The 17,229-nt window shown below is 45.8% G+C and overlaps 1 protein-coding gene across 2 annotated transcripts in view; it reads right to left on the bottom strand.

Moving 5' to 3' along the window:
• Positions 1-17,229, bottom strand: part of LOC138261372 (heat shock factor protein 3-like) — a 271,372-nt gene that overhangs the window by 203,475 nt on the left and 50,668 nt on the right. The window lies entirely within an intron of this gene.

The following is a 17,229-nucleotide window of genomic DNA, read 5'->3' as shown; positions in this document are numbered from 1 at the left end:
TAGGGTAAGGAAAGAGTACTTGTCAGAGAGCCTGTGGAATGTAAATTTTCCTCTACTAAAGAAAATGTCTTTTGAAGCTCTGAGACGAAGTCTGCGTAGCTGAAGCTAGGTCTCCAAATTTCACTACAGTATTTCTTAGCAGGACCAACTCCATTATGATTTGCAAAAGATAAGTCCAGTGGGTGATGCAGTGGTCTGGAAAAGGGTATGTAGCACTGCCTAACCTACACCGGCTTGTTTCTGTGTGTAGGAGGCGGGCATGGTGTGTGCTGGGTACCTATGGTACTTACTCCTTAAACCAAAGTCCAGGTATCCCTTATTAGGTTAGTGTAGGCAGTGTTTAGAAGCCAGGCCCTCTAGAGGTACCTGTGGATGAGCAACCAATGCTTATCTAGGAGACATGCAAAACTCGTACAATACCACTGTAGTAACACAGCACTTACACACATGAAAGAAAACACTCAGTTGTACAAAAATAAACGTACTTTATTTTTGGCACAAATCACCACAAAATACTATACAGGTGACCCACCCTTAGGAGGTAAGTAATACACTAAATATATAAACTAGCAATTAGAAATAGGCACAGAAAAGGTTACGTAACAGTGCAAACAATAATAATCGATAGTGAACCTAGGGGAAGCACAAACCATATACTAAAAAAATGGAATGCAAACAAGGTACCCCCACCTAGGTAAGTAAGATGTATAGAGGGGTGCTGGGAGTACAAGAAAACCACAGAGATAAGTAACACAGTAACCCCCAGCGACCAGGAAATCAGGAGTAAAACACTGGATTCTCCCCAGCCCACCCAAAAGGAGGAAAAGAAGATACCCTGAGAAGACTTCAAGAAAACCAGCAGTGGATTCCTGAAGAGAGACGACCTATGGAGAGATGGGACCAAGTGTCACAGAGGAGTCCAGGAGGACTAGGAGGTACTACCCACACAGCTGTGGATGCAGGAGTTGGTTGACGGCACTGAAGAACAGGTCAGCACTGCAGCTCAGGAGCCGAAGAAGAGTTCCTGATGGATGCAGAAGATGTCCCACGCCGGAAGAAGGGTGCAGACAGGTGTCGCAGCAGGTTTTCCACCAACAAGCCTTGGCAAAGGCAAACTTGCAGTTAGTGGAGAAGAGGTTCTGCCAAGAACCAGCAAAGCCCAGGAGGACTCAACCCAGGAGGGGGATTCACAGGGGACCCTCAGCGTAGCAGAGAGTCCACAGGAGCAAAGGCAGCACTCACATGAGTGCCACGGGACGGGGACACAGGAGATGCAGAAGGAGACCACGCAGCACTACAGAAGAGTATCCCACACTGCAGGAGAACCACGCAGTAGGCTGTACTTTGCAGGATGGAGTGCTGGGGCTGGAGCTACACCTCGCCTGAAGATCCCTTGGGGGAGATGTACACAAGCCTTGGCAGCTGCAAGAGATGCGGTGCTGTCCTGCGTGGGAAGGCAAATGCTTACTGCCACTAAAGTTGGACTGCTGGCAGGGAGGACCAAGAGGACTACTCTGGACCACCACCCGTGATGCAGGATCCACGCAGTTCAGTAGGAGAGGGGAATCCACGCGCAGCCAGTCGTCGCTTGTCGTAGGTGCCTGCAGTTGCAGGGGAGTGACTCCTTCACTCCAAGGGAGATTCCTTCTTCTTCTTGTGCAGGCTGAAGAGTTGCAGTCTTCTGAGGATGCACGGGGAGGGAACTGTTGCAAAGCTGGCAGGAGCCCTGGAAACAATTTTGCTCAAGAGTCCTTTCTTCTTGGAAGCAGCTTGTCGGGTCCTGGAGGTTCCAGTCGTGGTCCCGGAGGCCAGAAGACGAAGCAGAGGAGTCCTGCTGGAATCTTGCAAGCCGAATCTGAGGACCCACCCAAGAGAGAGACCCTAAACAGCCCTGAAAGGGGGATGGTCACATAACCAGGTAAGCACCTACCAGGAGGGGGGGCTCTGACGTCACCTGCCTGGCCACTCAGATGCTCCCAGAGTTCCCTGCTAACCTTGGAAAAAAGATGGCAGGGGTAGCCTTCCCAAGCCACTGATGGTAGAACCCAGGGATCCTCTGAAGGAGCTCTGGGCACCACCCCTGAGGTGGTGATGGACAGGGGAATGGTCACTCCCCTTTCTATTGTCCAGTTTTGTACCAGGGCAGAGATTGGAGTCCCTGAACCGGTGTGGACTGGTTTATGCACAGAGGGCACAAAATGAGCCCTTCAAAGCAAACCGCCTATTTCCAAAGGGAGTGGGTATTACCTCCCTCTCCCAAAGGAAATCCTTTGTTTTGCCTTCCTGGGCTTGATCAGATCAAGCAGCAGGAGGGCAGAAACCTGTCTAAGGAGTAGCAGCAGCTTGGGTTACCAGGAAAACCCTGTAAGAATGGTGGTAGCAATGCAGGGAGTCCTTTAAGGATCCCCCAGAGTGCATGGCATCATACTTCCAATACTTGCAACAGTATTGGGGTATGATTCCGACATGTTTGATACCAAACATGCCCAGGTTCAGAGTTACCATTATGTAGCTGGACATAGGTAGTGACCTATGTACAGTACATGCGCAAAATGGTGTCCCTGCACTCACAAAGTCCAGTAAAATGGATCTGGAGTTTATACGGGCACCTTTCGGTGTCCCCGGATTGCAATAATGATTTAGTAGGGGTCCCAGGGTTCGAGTATTGATAAAGTGTGGGTCCACAGGAGTCGAAAGGCTGGGAACTGATCCTGGAAGATGACCATGTGGAAGTAATGTGATAGAAAGCATTTGTTTAAGGATCTGAGATCTAAAACTGGATGTAAGGACTCATCCTTTTTGGGAATTAGGAAGTACAGAGAATATACCCCTGATCCCTGAAAAAAAAGTGACGCAAACGCAGCGCAAAAAAAAGTATAAATATGGGCCCAAGATTGTTAGCTTAGAATCAAATAGATCTCCCATTTTCTTTGCTTTTAAACCAGGACTGGGAGGGGGGGCAAGACTAGAGGGCCACCACAGACTTAGCTGAAGTGAGTTTTAAATAGTTTGCTTGCATCCAGAGAGCGAGGCCCCTCATCCAAGAGCTGAACTTAAAAAGCAACTCTCAGGCTCAGAAGAAACTGACACCACTAACTGTGTGTCGTCGGCATAAGAGCACATAGAGATACCATAGGATCTAATAAGTTGAATGAGCAGTGAAATGTAAGCATCAGATAGGGTGGTACTTACTGATGATCCTTGGGGGACCTCACAAGGGAGACTGAAAGGAGAGAAGTAATACTCCACCAAGGTCACTACTTGTTCTCTGTTGAACAAAAAAGTTTTAACCAGATTTAGAGCAATACCTTTTTCACCTATGTCATTTAGTGGTTTGATAAGGAAGACATGGTGAACTGTATCAAATTCGGCCGACAGGTCCAAAAGGACCGAGGCCACACTGTCGCCCCTGTCCACAATTTTCCTGATTTCTAAGGAGGCTGACAGGAGAGCAAATGCAGTGCTATGATTAGGCCTGAAACTGTGTTGGGCATAATCAAGGCTCTGTGACGCCTCTGTGAATGACATAATCTCTTGGTTTATAGCTTTCTTCAGAATTTTCATTGGAAGAGGTAGGCACAAAATCGGCCCTTCACTTCATCTAAAACAAAGGTCTGCTGTTTTATAAGAGAGAGAATAGAGGCTTTTTTCCAAATAGTTGGAAAATAACCTGACCCCAATACTTGATTTAGGATAACAGCCAGATGGGTGGCAATGGTTTTGGAAACTGGCTGAAGAACCTCTGGAGGCCACACATCTGTTGGAGATCCTGATTTGATGGTTGTCAGGAGGGCATCTACCTTTTCAACTGAAAATAGTGTAAAAGAGTTAAGTATTAGAGAAGAAGTTTGAAGGACTCGATTAGAGGCCTTCGCATCATGGGGAAAAGATAACAGCAGAACTGGGATAGTTTGTACGTTGTTAAATTTCTGCAATATGGAGTTGACTTTGGAGAAAGAAAATCTGGCTAACTGATCCACAAACCTGTGGCTAGGTGTTAATTTGTGACTTTACTGTTTCTCTCTTAAGATGTTGTTAGATGATCTAATCTCATCAGTGCTTGGCAGCCTGAGCTGCAATGATTTTCCCAGCAGCTTCTATTCTTTGGCTCTCCTTGTCAGGAGGTGGGTTGTCTCCAGAGGCCTGAACGTTGGCACACTTGCATGCTCTGGTGTTAACTAGGGAGTCTTGTGGTAGCTGTCCTTTAATGTAAATAGGGTCAGATGGTGCAGGTTTACATTTTTTATTTACCCTAGGCGATACGGCCCTAGCCCCCATAGGGTCTTTGAATAGGTCATCTGTATGCCTAAGCGTACCTTAACATAGTTAGGTACTGGATAGCCTGATCTATGGTGGACAGCTGTTCAAGAGGAAGTCATCCTCTAACGGCTCTTTATGTAGCTCTACATTATAAAATGCAGAAGCCCTAGCTATAATCTCTTGGTAATAGGTAGCATCTTCAAGGGGAGAAGGGTGTACAAGATAAAAGGTCATATCCGTGTCAGCATGGGGATCAGTGTCATAGGTGGCCCGCCATACCCACCAGTATCCTATTGTGGAGACATGTGTGGTGAAACATCTAGTAGCTCTCATGTATGAGATGCTGGTGAAGGAGAGTCTGGTAAAGGTGGGGGTGAAAGTGGTGGAGTTGGTAAAGGTCGTGGAAGGGGGAGGGCAGTAGCCTTGTCAACAGTCTTCCTTTTAGGATGGACTGACATGTTCAGAGCTTCTTCAAAGGTAGGATCACTTGTAGGTGGTGGAGAAGAGGAAGCTTTGGCCAGGATTCATTAAGTCTCATCCTGGAAGTGGACTTTCTTCTGGCATGTGTCCAAAATGTCCTTGTACATGTGCAGGAATGGTTCCACCTGTGGTTCAAGACCAGGCTTGGAGCTTGGATTCAACATCTTCGGCTCCGAAGCTTTTGACTTCGAGGTGAGAGGTGCACTCGACATCGAGGTGGTTGAGGCAGACTGCCAGCTGGGCACCGAAGGTTGAGACTGTGCCGAATGGTGGCCTCTGTCCAACGAAGTTGAAGCAGGGTTTTTTTGTTTTTTTTACTTTGTATGTGCTTTTGCCACTGAGCCAGAAGGCGGGGCCATCTGTAGTTTTTTTTTTTTTTTAAATGACCATGGCTAGACAGTAAGTGCTGAATGTTTTTTGAACAGCTTGGCCTGGAGGGCAGGGGGTGCATGTCCTCCATTTCAAAGTCAACCTCAGAATCGGAACTTATGTTGTCGGAGAAAGCCTCTTCTTCCTCGACTGAAGGCTGCTCCTGGGCATGCTCCTCCCCGAATATGTAAGGAGTGTCATCAGTGGCTCTGAAGGACATCTTGAGACGATAAGCTCTACGATCCCGAAGTGTCTTTTTGGACGGGAATGGCTTCCACGGTTTGCAGTCCGCTTCGTTGTGCTCAGGGGACAAGCACAAGTTACAAACCGAGTTCTGCTTTGCATGTCAACACAGGAAGTATCTAAAAGGAGTGTTTCATCACCAGTTGGGCATTATTGAGAACCGAGATGGCGTTTTAAGGAGGGACCCAAAGAATGATGCCCATCCATGGCATCAAAATGATGAGGTTTTTCGTCACTGAACAGATGGAAAAATGAGAATAAAAATAATTCAGACGGAAGGGATTGAATGTGGAACCGAAGATCTAACCACGATTAGAAAACAGAGGGAAGGCACACATTCAAGCCCAATGGTGGTCACAAAACAATCTAGCAACGGAGTCAACGCCAACGCACATTATCACAGAGAGAAGGGCCACTCTACCTTATGACTTCTTTGAACAAAAACAACTTGCACAACTCCAAACCCAACACTAGATGGTAGGAGTATGGAGAGCATGTGTATCTACAGAAATACATGCCTCGAACAGGGTTTCTCCTTTCCCCCTGTCTCTCTCTAAAGTTCATTCCTGCTGTGGGATTGCAGGTGGGAGCATGATTGTGCAGTAGGAATGTACCACTAGAAAACAGGGATTTTTTTTGGGTGGGAAAGGGTCGCTCACTTGTTGGAAAGTATCAGATTTTTCTGTTTTCTGCCATTTTGAGGCCCATCTGCCCTAGAACTGGGGAGAGAGGGGTATAGGATGCACTAGACAGCAGGGATTGGAACAATTTGATGTATGGGGAGTGACCCCTTAAGCCAGGGTTGTTCCCCTGGTCCCATTTTCCTTTGGTTCTGTTCCTCTGGGCGTTATTTAGGCTGCCCACCCCACCACCCCCCCAAAGGCTGGAAGCTCAGTACACACAAGGGAGATAAATATTTGTATTTGGGGGAGGGGGTAGGGACTCCTTGGGCAAGCGTCGCGTCCCAATTCTGGGAAATATGTTTTGCCTGTTTCCCCCCCACCCCCCTCCAGGGAAGATCAGCCATTTAGGCTGCTGTGTTCCCAAGGGCAACGGAAACCCATTAGACACATGGGATTTTATTTAGACAATCAAGGAGCTCTCCCTTGGGAAAAGGACACTCCTCAAAAAAACAATTACACGTTTTGCCTGTTTTCCACCCTTCTAGACACCAGTGATTTGATTTATGTGTTCATGTTAGTGAGCGGCCCCTTGGGCAATGGTCGCTTCTCAAACAATGATGGCACATCTTTTGACAGATTCCAACACCCCTTCCCCTCGCCCTCCCGGGAAGGGAAGAAACGTTTGCCTGCCATTACTGGTGTTGCGGGGTGTAGTCACAACAGAAATCTTTTTGACTATCATTTGTTTTCCCAACTGTTTACCGATGTGTTTATGGATGATATAGTTGAACAGACCAATTTGTAAGCAGAACAGGGATTGAGGGACAACAGTGCCACACTAAGACACACTCTGCTGCTACCTCGTGTACTCCCACAAATCTCCATGAGATTAAGCAGTTTTGGGGTTTAAATTTGTTGATGGTATTGCTAAGAAAGCCATCACTGTCTGCATGCTAGTCTATTAGGCCCCTGAGGGCAACGGCTATATTTCCAACAACCATGAGTCAAGACCAGTATTTGATTCTGCAGCAGATGCTGCATTTTGTGATATTGCTATGGCATTGCCACACGATCACCCTGACTGTGACCGTCTGTACAAGATCCGGCCACTTCAAGATCATTTAGTAGATCATTTACACAGATCTATATTCCATTGAAAGATATATCTGTGGGTGGGTCTCTGGGCCTGTTCAAAGGCAGTTTAATAGTCAGACAATACATTCCCAGCAAGCGAGAGCATTATGGTATTAAGATGTATATGCTGTGTGAAAGAGCCACTGGGTATGTGTATAATCTCAGGGTGTACAGTGGTAGTATTTTTCAGTTGACCCCGGGGTTGCCCTTCCTCTTTTGGAGTCACTGAAAAGACTGTGTGGGAACTTGCAGTGGACATTTTAATAAATGCCATCATTTATACATGGACACTTTCTACAAAGAGGGGCACTGAGGCAAGTGGCATAATCTCCTCTAAACATAAAGGTTACCCAAAAGAGCTTGAGAGTTAAAAAAAAAAAAAACGTCAAAAATGTCAGAGCAGTGCCCTGCATAGTAATTAACTTTTTGCTTTGACATTTTCAGATAGAAGAGATGTCTGCATGCTCACAACTATTCATGATGAAAGAACTTAACCTTTGACCTGGGCAGGTAGGCAGAAGTTTGTACATTTTAGATTACAACAAGCACAAGGGAGGTGTGGATAGAGTAGATCAAAAGTTGGAGCCTTACATTGCTGCTCAAAAATCATACATCAGATACAAGAGGTTAGCTGTACATTTATTTCATTTGGCAACCTTTAATGCTTATGTTGTTTTCAAAGCTTCTGCTCCAGATTCCAAAACGAGTTTTGCACAATTTCAGTAGTCTCGGTCAGCCTTGTTGCAGTTGAGCAGGCAAGTGTTCCTAGAGTCTGGTGAAAGATGTTGCTAGACATGAAGATCGCCACTTTCTAGAATACATTCCTCCAACTTCCAAAAAAGACTTGTAGAGTCTGTGTCCGGAGAGGAGTACAAAAGGATAGTGGTATGTACTGCCAAAGTGTCTTTCTAATCCTGGCCTACAATGAGCCCACATTTTGAACTGTACCATACACAACTCAAGTATTGGGAGCAACCATGACAGTAACAAGCAGTATCAAAGCCAATAGGGCTCGCATATACATGAGCTATGTGCTTTGGCAATGTGTTTTGTCATGTTGTACACCAGTGTGGCTGCTGTTCAGCACGACTAAAGGTTAGTGGTGTGGAGTGAAAGACTGGAGTGGGGGAGTACAGTGGTTTGGTTGGAGACTTGTAGAGTGGAGAAGGAAGAGTAGAGTGTCGCTGAATAGAGGGGAGTAGAGTTCAGTGGCAGAGAGTGTTGTAAAGTGGAGTTGGAGTGGATTGAGGTAGTGGGGTGGATTGGATTGAGGGTGTGGATGAAAGGGAGTGGGGTAGATGATAAGAGGTGAGGTGGATTCGAGTGTGGTAGATTGAATAGGGGTGGGTGGTTTGGATTAGAGTGATGTGGGTGGGGTGGGGTGGATTGGAGTAGCGTCGAGTGGAGTGGGGTTGAGTTGGGTAGAGTGAGGTGGATTTGACTGGGGTGTGGTGGATTGGATTGGGATAGATTGGAATGGGGTGGACTGGATGGATTGGAATTGGGTGGAATGAACTGGGGGTGGGGTGGATTGGAGAGGGGTGGAGTGGGTTGGGGTCAATGAAGGTCAATTAACCTCATTTTGGCTTCTGAGACTTAACCTTCGGCCACTTTAGTGAAGTTGTCCTCCTCCTGGCACGACAACCCCAGGTCTCGCAGCGATGGAGTCTCTTTCTGTCTCTGCATGGTAGTACTGTGCTAGCCTCTGTTTTTCTCATGCCTTTAAAGTCCTTGACCTGAAGTCTGCGTGGGCCTCACAGCTTTCACTCTTGTTTTCCAGCGGAAGGCAAAAGTTGCACAAGTGATGGCTGTCCTTTGTGCAAATTTATGGTGGCACTTCAGGCAGAATTGGAATGGTGACTTTTCTATATCATGATTAACAGGGGGCCCCCTACCTGGAAGTTCTCTGTTCACCCTCAACATGTAAACTTGATGAATTCTTAGTTGGTGCCCGTTTTTGGTGGTCTTTTCCTGTACTTCAACTAACTTTCCTCAAAACTTTTTTTCGTAGATTAGAGGCAGTTTCAGCACTGCTGTCAGACCCAATGATGGAAAAAAAAGAATCTGAAGATGGCAACCATGCGTGGAAGCTTCCGAGGAGGGTGTATGACGTCCGAAGAGGCTGGATTAGGCACCAAATGGAGGGACAGTCGACGCCCACAAAAAAAAATAAAAAAAAAATTAAAACACCCAAAGAGAAGTAGGACTACTAATGCGATGGAGAATTCCAAACCCATCCACTAGAAGAAGGAATAATGCACAGCATGTGAATCTAAAAAAAGATTCTCGCCGCAAAACTGGGTCATTCCCAGTTGTAGGAGCCATCGTTGAGGGTTGACAGAAGGGAGATTGAGACGGAAGTGTATTTACGGAAGCTACACAGCAGATCTCATGTCATGCGGCCCCCCTGATACCGACCACAACAGTGATATATCTCTGGAAAACAGACAGAAAGTGTTTGGGTTAGGAGGGGCGGTTAACACGCGAGATCCCTGTTACATCCTCTCGTCTTCGTCCAGAATAATACGCAATGCAGTTCTTCATTAATGGAAGTTTATTCTCGTAAGTACAATCTATAATAAAACCCCTGACCCAGCTCCGTCCTTTTTATCTGCCTCCTCTCTCTTCACGCTCTGCTTTCCTTCTCACGAATCCCCGTTACCAGGATACCGCAAGGTTATATCCTCTTAACATTCTCTTCCTAAAAGCCCTATTACCACTATACTACAACATAACACATCCCCTATTCTATATAACAATTGAGTGGAGACCATAATAAATATTAAAAATAACAAAATACTAAAACTAACATCAGTGCTATATCTATAACCCTAATAACACACATAGTCTTCCAATTTCCTTGGTCTTTCCTTAACTCGGTCACTAGACTTTTTACTCATACTATCTTCAATCCGTACTTCCTTAATTTCCTTTCTCCTGAACCATTCTTCCTTCTCCACGTCCATACACTTCACTATCCTCCTCACATTCCACCAGTTACCATCCGACAATTTAACACAGTTTCCCTTGACTTCAATCACACACTTAGGCTCTGATAATTTAGATTCACCCTTCCTTACCATGTTGCCTGTGCTAGCTCTTACCCACATGCCCTTTTCATACACTTCCTGTTTTCTTTTAATCTTATCGTTGTGCCTTGACACATACTGCTGCTGATACTTCTTCACCCTTTGGCAGATCTCTTCAGAATCTACTACAGTTTTCCTATTCTTTACCACCATGGTGGTACCGCCACCGTACAAGGCACTCTCCCTCTTAACAACAAAAACGGCGTTTCACCAGTCACACTGTGTGGTGTTGTCCTATAATTCCACAACATATCTCTAATCTGAGTTTTCCATGAAGAGTTACTGCCCACAGCCAACTGGATGTTTTCCCCCAACATTCGATTAAATCGTTCAACCATACCATTTCCCCTATGATGGTACACCGGAGTCCTGTGGTGCTTAATCCCCCATTTCTTGAGAAAATTCTCAAACTCACAAGAAATAGATTGTGGCCCATTGTCACTGACTATTTCTCCAGGACAACCTTCTCTCCTAAAAGTTTCCTCGCAGAACGTTATCACATTACCCGCTTTCACTTCCCTTACAAACGCCACTTCCGGCCATTTGGAATAATAATCAATCATAACAATTGCAAATCTGTCCGTCCACCCCAAACTTTCAAAGGGACCACATATATCAATGGCAACCTTTTCCCACGCTCTCTCCGGAAATTCATTCGATTTAATGGTTGTTTCCGACAACACATGTGACTTATCGCTGCATGCGCAGGCCACACAATCTCTTACATACCTCTCAACATGTTTGTCCATTCCTGGCCACCAATAATCTGCCCGAACTTTCCTCTTCATGGCGGATATGCCCTGTGTCCTTCATGCATTAATTTCAACACTCTTTCTCTTAAGCTATCTGGTACAACCAATTTGTCCCCCCTTCTCAGTATACCATTAATCACAGACAATTCCTCCCACACATTCTTATATTCAGCCAAATCGATATTCAATTGTCTTTTTTTTTTTATCTCCGGTAACTGTTCTATTATCTTATTCAACACTATGTCTTCACGTATGGCGGCTTCCCACTCCTCCTTATCTATGGCTCCGTCCATGTCTGATACATCTACCACCACCCACTCGTCTTCTTCTCCCCTTGTGGGAATCCAATGCTGTTGCAGAATTGAAGACTCTGGAAGGCAGGAGGCAATGGGACCTTACGGGTGAACCAAACTGGGATATGCGCAGATAACCCCTTCGCAGCCAAGTAACGGTTATGTCCTTGGCTTCGGTGCTGAGGCACCAAGGACGTAGTGTTACGTCCTGGGACCGGCTCAGCGCACCCACTGCACAGACGGAAGGGGAATCGCATCCCCTTCCACCCCCATCCCTCCCTCCGGCGTCTGATAACGCTGATCAGAAGAGAAATGCTTTTACAGCGCGGATCAAAAAAGAAATGCTTTTGCATTTCTCCTCCGATCACTGGAGGGGCCGAGAAAGGCATGAAAGGAGAGGAAAGGCCTTTCTTCTCTTTTCATGTCTCTCTCAGCAATGCGATCGGGCAGCAGAAATGCCCACTAGACACCAGGGAATTATTTTTTTGTGGTTTTTTTATGTTGCAATTGACGGGAGTGGACCACTCCCTAGGGGGGCAAATTATTTTTAGGCTTTTTCTTTCCCAACCCCGGCAGATCAGCCTATTATAATTAGGCTGATCTGCCCCCCCCCCCCCCCCCCCCAGGGGGGGGGGGGGGGCGGGGGGGGGGGGGGACACAGAAACCCCTAGACACCAGGGATTTTTTTATTTATGTTTTAGGCAAGGGTCGTGACCCTGGGGGGGGGAGGGAGGCGGGCAAATTTATTTTAGGCCATTTCTGCCCCCACTCAGGCACCAGGGATTGGTGTGTGTGTGTGTTTTGTTTGGGGGGGCAGCCCCTTGGGCAAGGGTCACTCGCATGGGGACACATTACTGTTGGCCATATATGCCCCCTCTTGGGGGCAGATGGTCCTATTTTTGAAAGGCCCATCTAAGCCGACCAGGGAAGATTTGTTTTTCAAAATAAGAGGGTGCGGGTATGACCATAAACCCACCCCAAATAAATGGGGCCAAAGTTGTTCTGCCCACCAGTGGGAAGATGGGGCAATTACCCCCGATCCACTCCCCGGGGGGGAAGGGAGGGGCGGGGGAAGAAAGTCTACTAGATGCCAGGGAATAAAAAAATAAAATAAAAAAAAACAATAGTGGGGTGGAGGCTACCAACCAGTATGGGCCTGGTTATGCCCCCACCCCCGCACACTGAAACATCTTATCCCACTGCAAACAAGAGGACATTTGATTATTTTGGGTTTGGGTTTTATATTTGGGCCATGAGAGCTTGGCTAACTCTCAAAATCGTCCCACTTGGAATGGTGAGGGCTGCACTTTTTGGACTTTGGGACGCTGCCATGTAGAAAAATCTACAAGACCTAGACACATCTGAAAACTAAACATCTGGTTGATTCCAGTGTGGTGTGCATCACATGCACCCGCACCATTTATTTACCCACAATGCCCTGCAAACCTCCAACTTTTCTGGAAATCACACATTTTGTCCCACATTTTTGTGATGGAACCTTCCGAAATCTGCTGGAATCCACATAATTCCTACCACCCAGTAATGTCTCACCTATACCAATAAAAATTCTGCTGCACTTGTCAGCCACAAAATTTGTTTTTTCAAACTGCCTTTTTGGACCCGCTTTTGTTCCCCCTCAATTTCAACATGTTTTTGGCTCTTCCCTGTCACTGGCACTTGGCCGACCACAAGTGAGGTATCATTTTTACTGGGAGACTGAGGGGAATGATGGGTGGCAGGAAATGTGTCCTGGTGCATGATCCCATACAGAAATGTGGGAAAACTTTGATTTTTTTAAAGCTAAACTTGAGGTTTCGGGGTAAGAAAACATTGGGGGAGCCACGCAAGTCGCACCTCCCTGGACTCCCTCGGGTGTCTAGTTTTCAGAAATGTCTGGGTTTGGTAAGGTTCCCTAGACGTCTGCTGAGCCCAGGACCAAAAGTTCCCCCCACCCCCAAAAAAGGTAGTTTTGCATTTGATAACTTTGATGTGTCCAGATAGTGTTTTGGGGCATTTCCTTTCACGGGCACGAGGTCTACCCACACAAGTGAGGTACCATTTTTATAGGGAGACTTGAGGGAACGCTGGGTGGAAGGAGATCTGTGGCTCCTCTCAGATTCCAGAACTTTGTCACCGAATGCGAGGAAAAGGTGTTTTTTGGGCCACATTTTGAGGTTTGCAAAGGATTCTGGGTAACAGAACCTGGTCAGAGCCCCACAAGTCATCTCATCTTGGATTCCCCTAGGTGTCTAGTTTAAAAAAATGAGCAGGTGTGGTAGGTGTCCCTAGGTGTCGGCTGAGCTAGAGGCCAATATCTACAGCTAGGCACGTTCCAAAAAACACTTCCGATTTCAAAGTGAAAACGTGATGTGTCCACGTTGAGTTTCTTCCTGTCGCAAGCATTAGGCCTACCCACGCAAGTGAAGTACCATTTTTATCGGGAGACTTGGGGGAAGACAGAATAGCAAAACAAGTGTTATTGTCCCTGGTCTTTCTCTACATTTTTCCCTTCCAAATGTAAGACGGTGTGTAAAAAAGGCATCCATTTAAGAAATGCCCTATAATTCACATGCTAGTATGGGCACCCCGGAATTCAGAGATGTGCAAATAACCACTGCTTCTCAACACCTTATCTTGTGCCCATTTTGGAAATAAAGTTTTTATTTTTTATTTTTAATACCTATTTTTCACTCTTTATATTTCAGCAAATGAATTGCTGTATACTCAATATAGAATGAAAACCCATTGTAAGGTGCAGCTCATTTATTGGCTCTGGGTACCTAGGGTTCTTCATGAACCTACAAGCCCTACATATCCCCGCAACCAGAAGAGTCCAGCATACTTAACAGTGTATTGCTTTCAAAAATCTGACATTGCAGGAAAAAGTTAGAGTAAAACGTGGAGAAAAATGGCTGTTTTTCACCTCAATTTCAATATTTTTTTATTTCAGCTGTTATTGTCTGTTGGAAACCCTTGCAGAATCTACACAAATTACCCCTTGCTTAATTCAGAATTTTGTCTACGTTTCAGAATTGTTTAGCTTTCTCTGATCCAGCATTGGTTTCACACCCATTTCTGTCACTAACTGGAAGGAGGCTGAAAGCACACAAAAAAAAAAATAGTAAAAATGGGGTATGTCCCAGTAAAATACCAAAATTGTGTTGAAAAATTGGGTTCTCCGATTCAGATCTGCCTGTTCCAGAAAGCTGGGAAGATGGTGATTTTAGCACCGCAAACCCATTGTTGATGCTATTTGCAGGGGTAAAAAAAAACACAAGCCTTCTTCTGCAGCCCTTTTCCCCCCAATTAAAAAAATAATAACTTTTCGCTGTATTTTGGCTAAATTCTTGGTCTCCTTCAGGGGAAGCCACAAAGTCTGGGCACATCTAGAATCCCTAGGATGTAGGAAAAAAGGACACAAATTTGGCGTGGGTAGCTTATGTGGACAAAACGTTAGGAGGACCAAAGCGCAAACTGCCCCAAACAGCCAAAAAAACACACAGCTTGGCATCTAAGGGTTTCCCCCTCAGATGCCAAGCTGTGTGTTTTTTTCCCCCTCAGATGCCAAGCTGTGTGTCCACCTCCACAAGCATGCAGTCTCACTGATTAACAAAACACACGGCAGAGCCACAGCCAGCCGCCATTTGACAAACTGTACAGTAAATGGGAATGCGACCTAGGAATACAGGAGGACAAGAAGGGAAGGGGGAGGGGGAGTGGGCTGCCATTCACCCGAGAGAGGCAGCTATCAAGGCTGGCTTCAGACAGATAAAAATCAAATATAACACCATGAATTATAGATGTCTGAGGAATTGTGGTTGGAAAGGAATACTCTTAAACACTATGCAGGAGTGCCCCCCAAGACATAGGCCTACTGATTAAGAGTGGATTGGTGCTTTTCTGAGTTTTTAGAGGAAAGAACAAAGGTGGGGGCGAAGATGGCCCCCTGGGCATTTGGGAGGAGCAAAACGTGGGGAGGTAAAGTATGCCAGATTATTTAGTAACATAGTACGCTAAGTGGGCACACAAGACACTGCCTGATTGTGTGGCAGTGTAGAGGCTCCGATGGTGGTGCAGTGGACGATATGCCTGGACTGGTCATGCAGCTGAAACCACATTATTCAAGTAACGGGGTTGCCCATGGAATTTCGATAATGTCTGGTGTCTGTGGAAAGATTTCAGAGGCATGGGCTGAACCCAGCTTCAAACTGTTACCCTAGACTCAGTGGGGCCTTGGGCATCCTTGACTCTAAATGGAGAACGTTGGTACGAATACAATACTGTGATATTATGATTGCTTTGGTGATGAGTAACAAAACAATAAAATGTCTTCCAGTAATAAAAAAATCACCTAGAAAATAGTAGAGAATGTGTAGTTAGAACCCTGTTGTGTCTACCGAGACCAGACACATTCAAAATCTAACAAGCATTTGCAATGCAACGGGTCTCGCATTTGCTCATGTTAGAGCCGATAGCGTTGTAAACTCCTAACCCGACTTTTCACCTATCGGCAAAAGTGCATTTATGTACGTAACCCGAAAAAGTGCAATTAACTATGTAAAGCGCTCGACTTCTGACAAGCGAAATCGCGCTAGTAAATTAGAGAAAAAGTAGTCCACGAGCCGGACAGAAAACAGCGAGCCTCGCATGTTTTCTGTACTTGGTCGATGCGCTCGAGGAGGGCTGGCCACCGGAAAAGGCATGACGTATGCATGCCTTCGACTAATGAAAGCAAGCAGATTTTATTAGGCAAGCCCACGAACCAATGAAAAACACTGGTGTGACGTCGACAGGGCTCCGAGCCCTTTTCTAAACACTAAAGCGTCTCGCTGTGATACGCATGCGCGAGCGCATGCAACGCAGACTCGACCCTAAAAAGCACAGAGAAGAAATTCTGTGATTTGTATGTTCCTCACCAGAGTGCACTGATTGTTCATCCTTGATATCACACTTGAACCTCACCCACCCCTTCTGTAAAAGTAATACATGGATGTTTTGGATGGGTAGGAGGGGCCTCTGAGATTAACAAATTGCACATATGACGTACTAATAAATCAGCACTGGTAATTATTATGGGCCGCAACCCAGTGCACGGACCCTTAACTGTGCCATTACAGACCTTTTGAAAATCAGTCCCGGACCCATTAGATGGCACGTCGGGGTTGAAATGCAAGGACACCCCCTTATCGTCTGAGCTGAAGCAACAGCAACAACAGGCCAGTTCCTGTTGTGTTGGCCCTTAGTGAGCTACAGCTTGGGTCCTACGCCACATCAAGTTTAGGACCCAGTCTCAGCATGCCTTTCTAGCGTTGGTAGACTTACCCAGACAGCGCAAAAAGTGATGAATGGAAAGCTTCAATTAGCCACTAAAAATGACCCCTCATCTTTCTTCAGAAACAATGCTTAGCAGATAAACTCATACGTCAAACTTTTTACCCCAAAAACAAAAGTCTTCAAAGAAGGGATATGTGCTCATGTTTCTTGCTCAGTGAAGGACGAAAACTAACTGACTCCCTGCAGAGCATGGCGAGTAGGGAAGCTTTTGGTGTTAAAATGGAGAATCAGGTTCTGTGTTTCTTCAGTTATGGTGGAAGAGCAACTTTGTCTTTATTTTCCACTTCAAAACCTGGTTCTGCAGTATATGCTCCTTCCCAAGTCAACTGGCTGACTAGATTGCAGAACGTCGAAAAAAATATGCCGCCAAATGCCTTGGTTGGTGTTAGAAATGTTTCAATTTGAAAACGTTATAAAAAATGAGTTTAGGGAACCAAATAAATTTGTAGAGCTATCAGATGACATGCTGGTGGCATCTGGGAAAACAGTGCATTACAGAGGGTCCTGGTAGCAACATCTCCCAGTCTAAGTGACAAAGCCAATACATTATACTGTTAAGTACCTGTCAAACTGAGCGGGCAATGCACTAAACAAAAATACCATAGTGGCAACACAAATTTGTACCATATCATCGAAACATAAGATATGGTTA

The sequence above is a fragment of the Pleurodeles waltl genome, chromosome 2_1 (genome assembly GCF_031143425.1).
Source record: "Pleurodeles waltl isolate 20211129_DDA chromosome 2_1, aPleWal1.hap1.20221129, whole genome shotgun sequence".
Taxonomy (NCBI): Eukaryota; Metazoa; Chordata; class Amphibia; order Caudata; family Salamandridae; genus Pleurodeles; species Pleurodeles waltl.
Note: the sequence above shows the minus strand (reverse complement) of the source record. Positions and strands in the feature narration are given on the sequence as shown.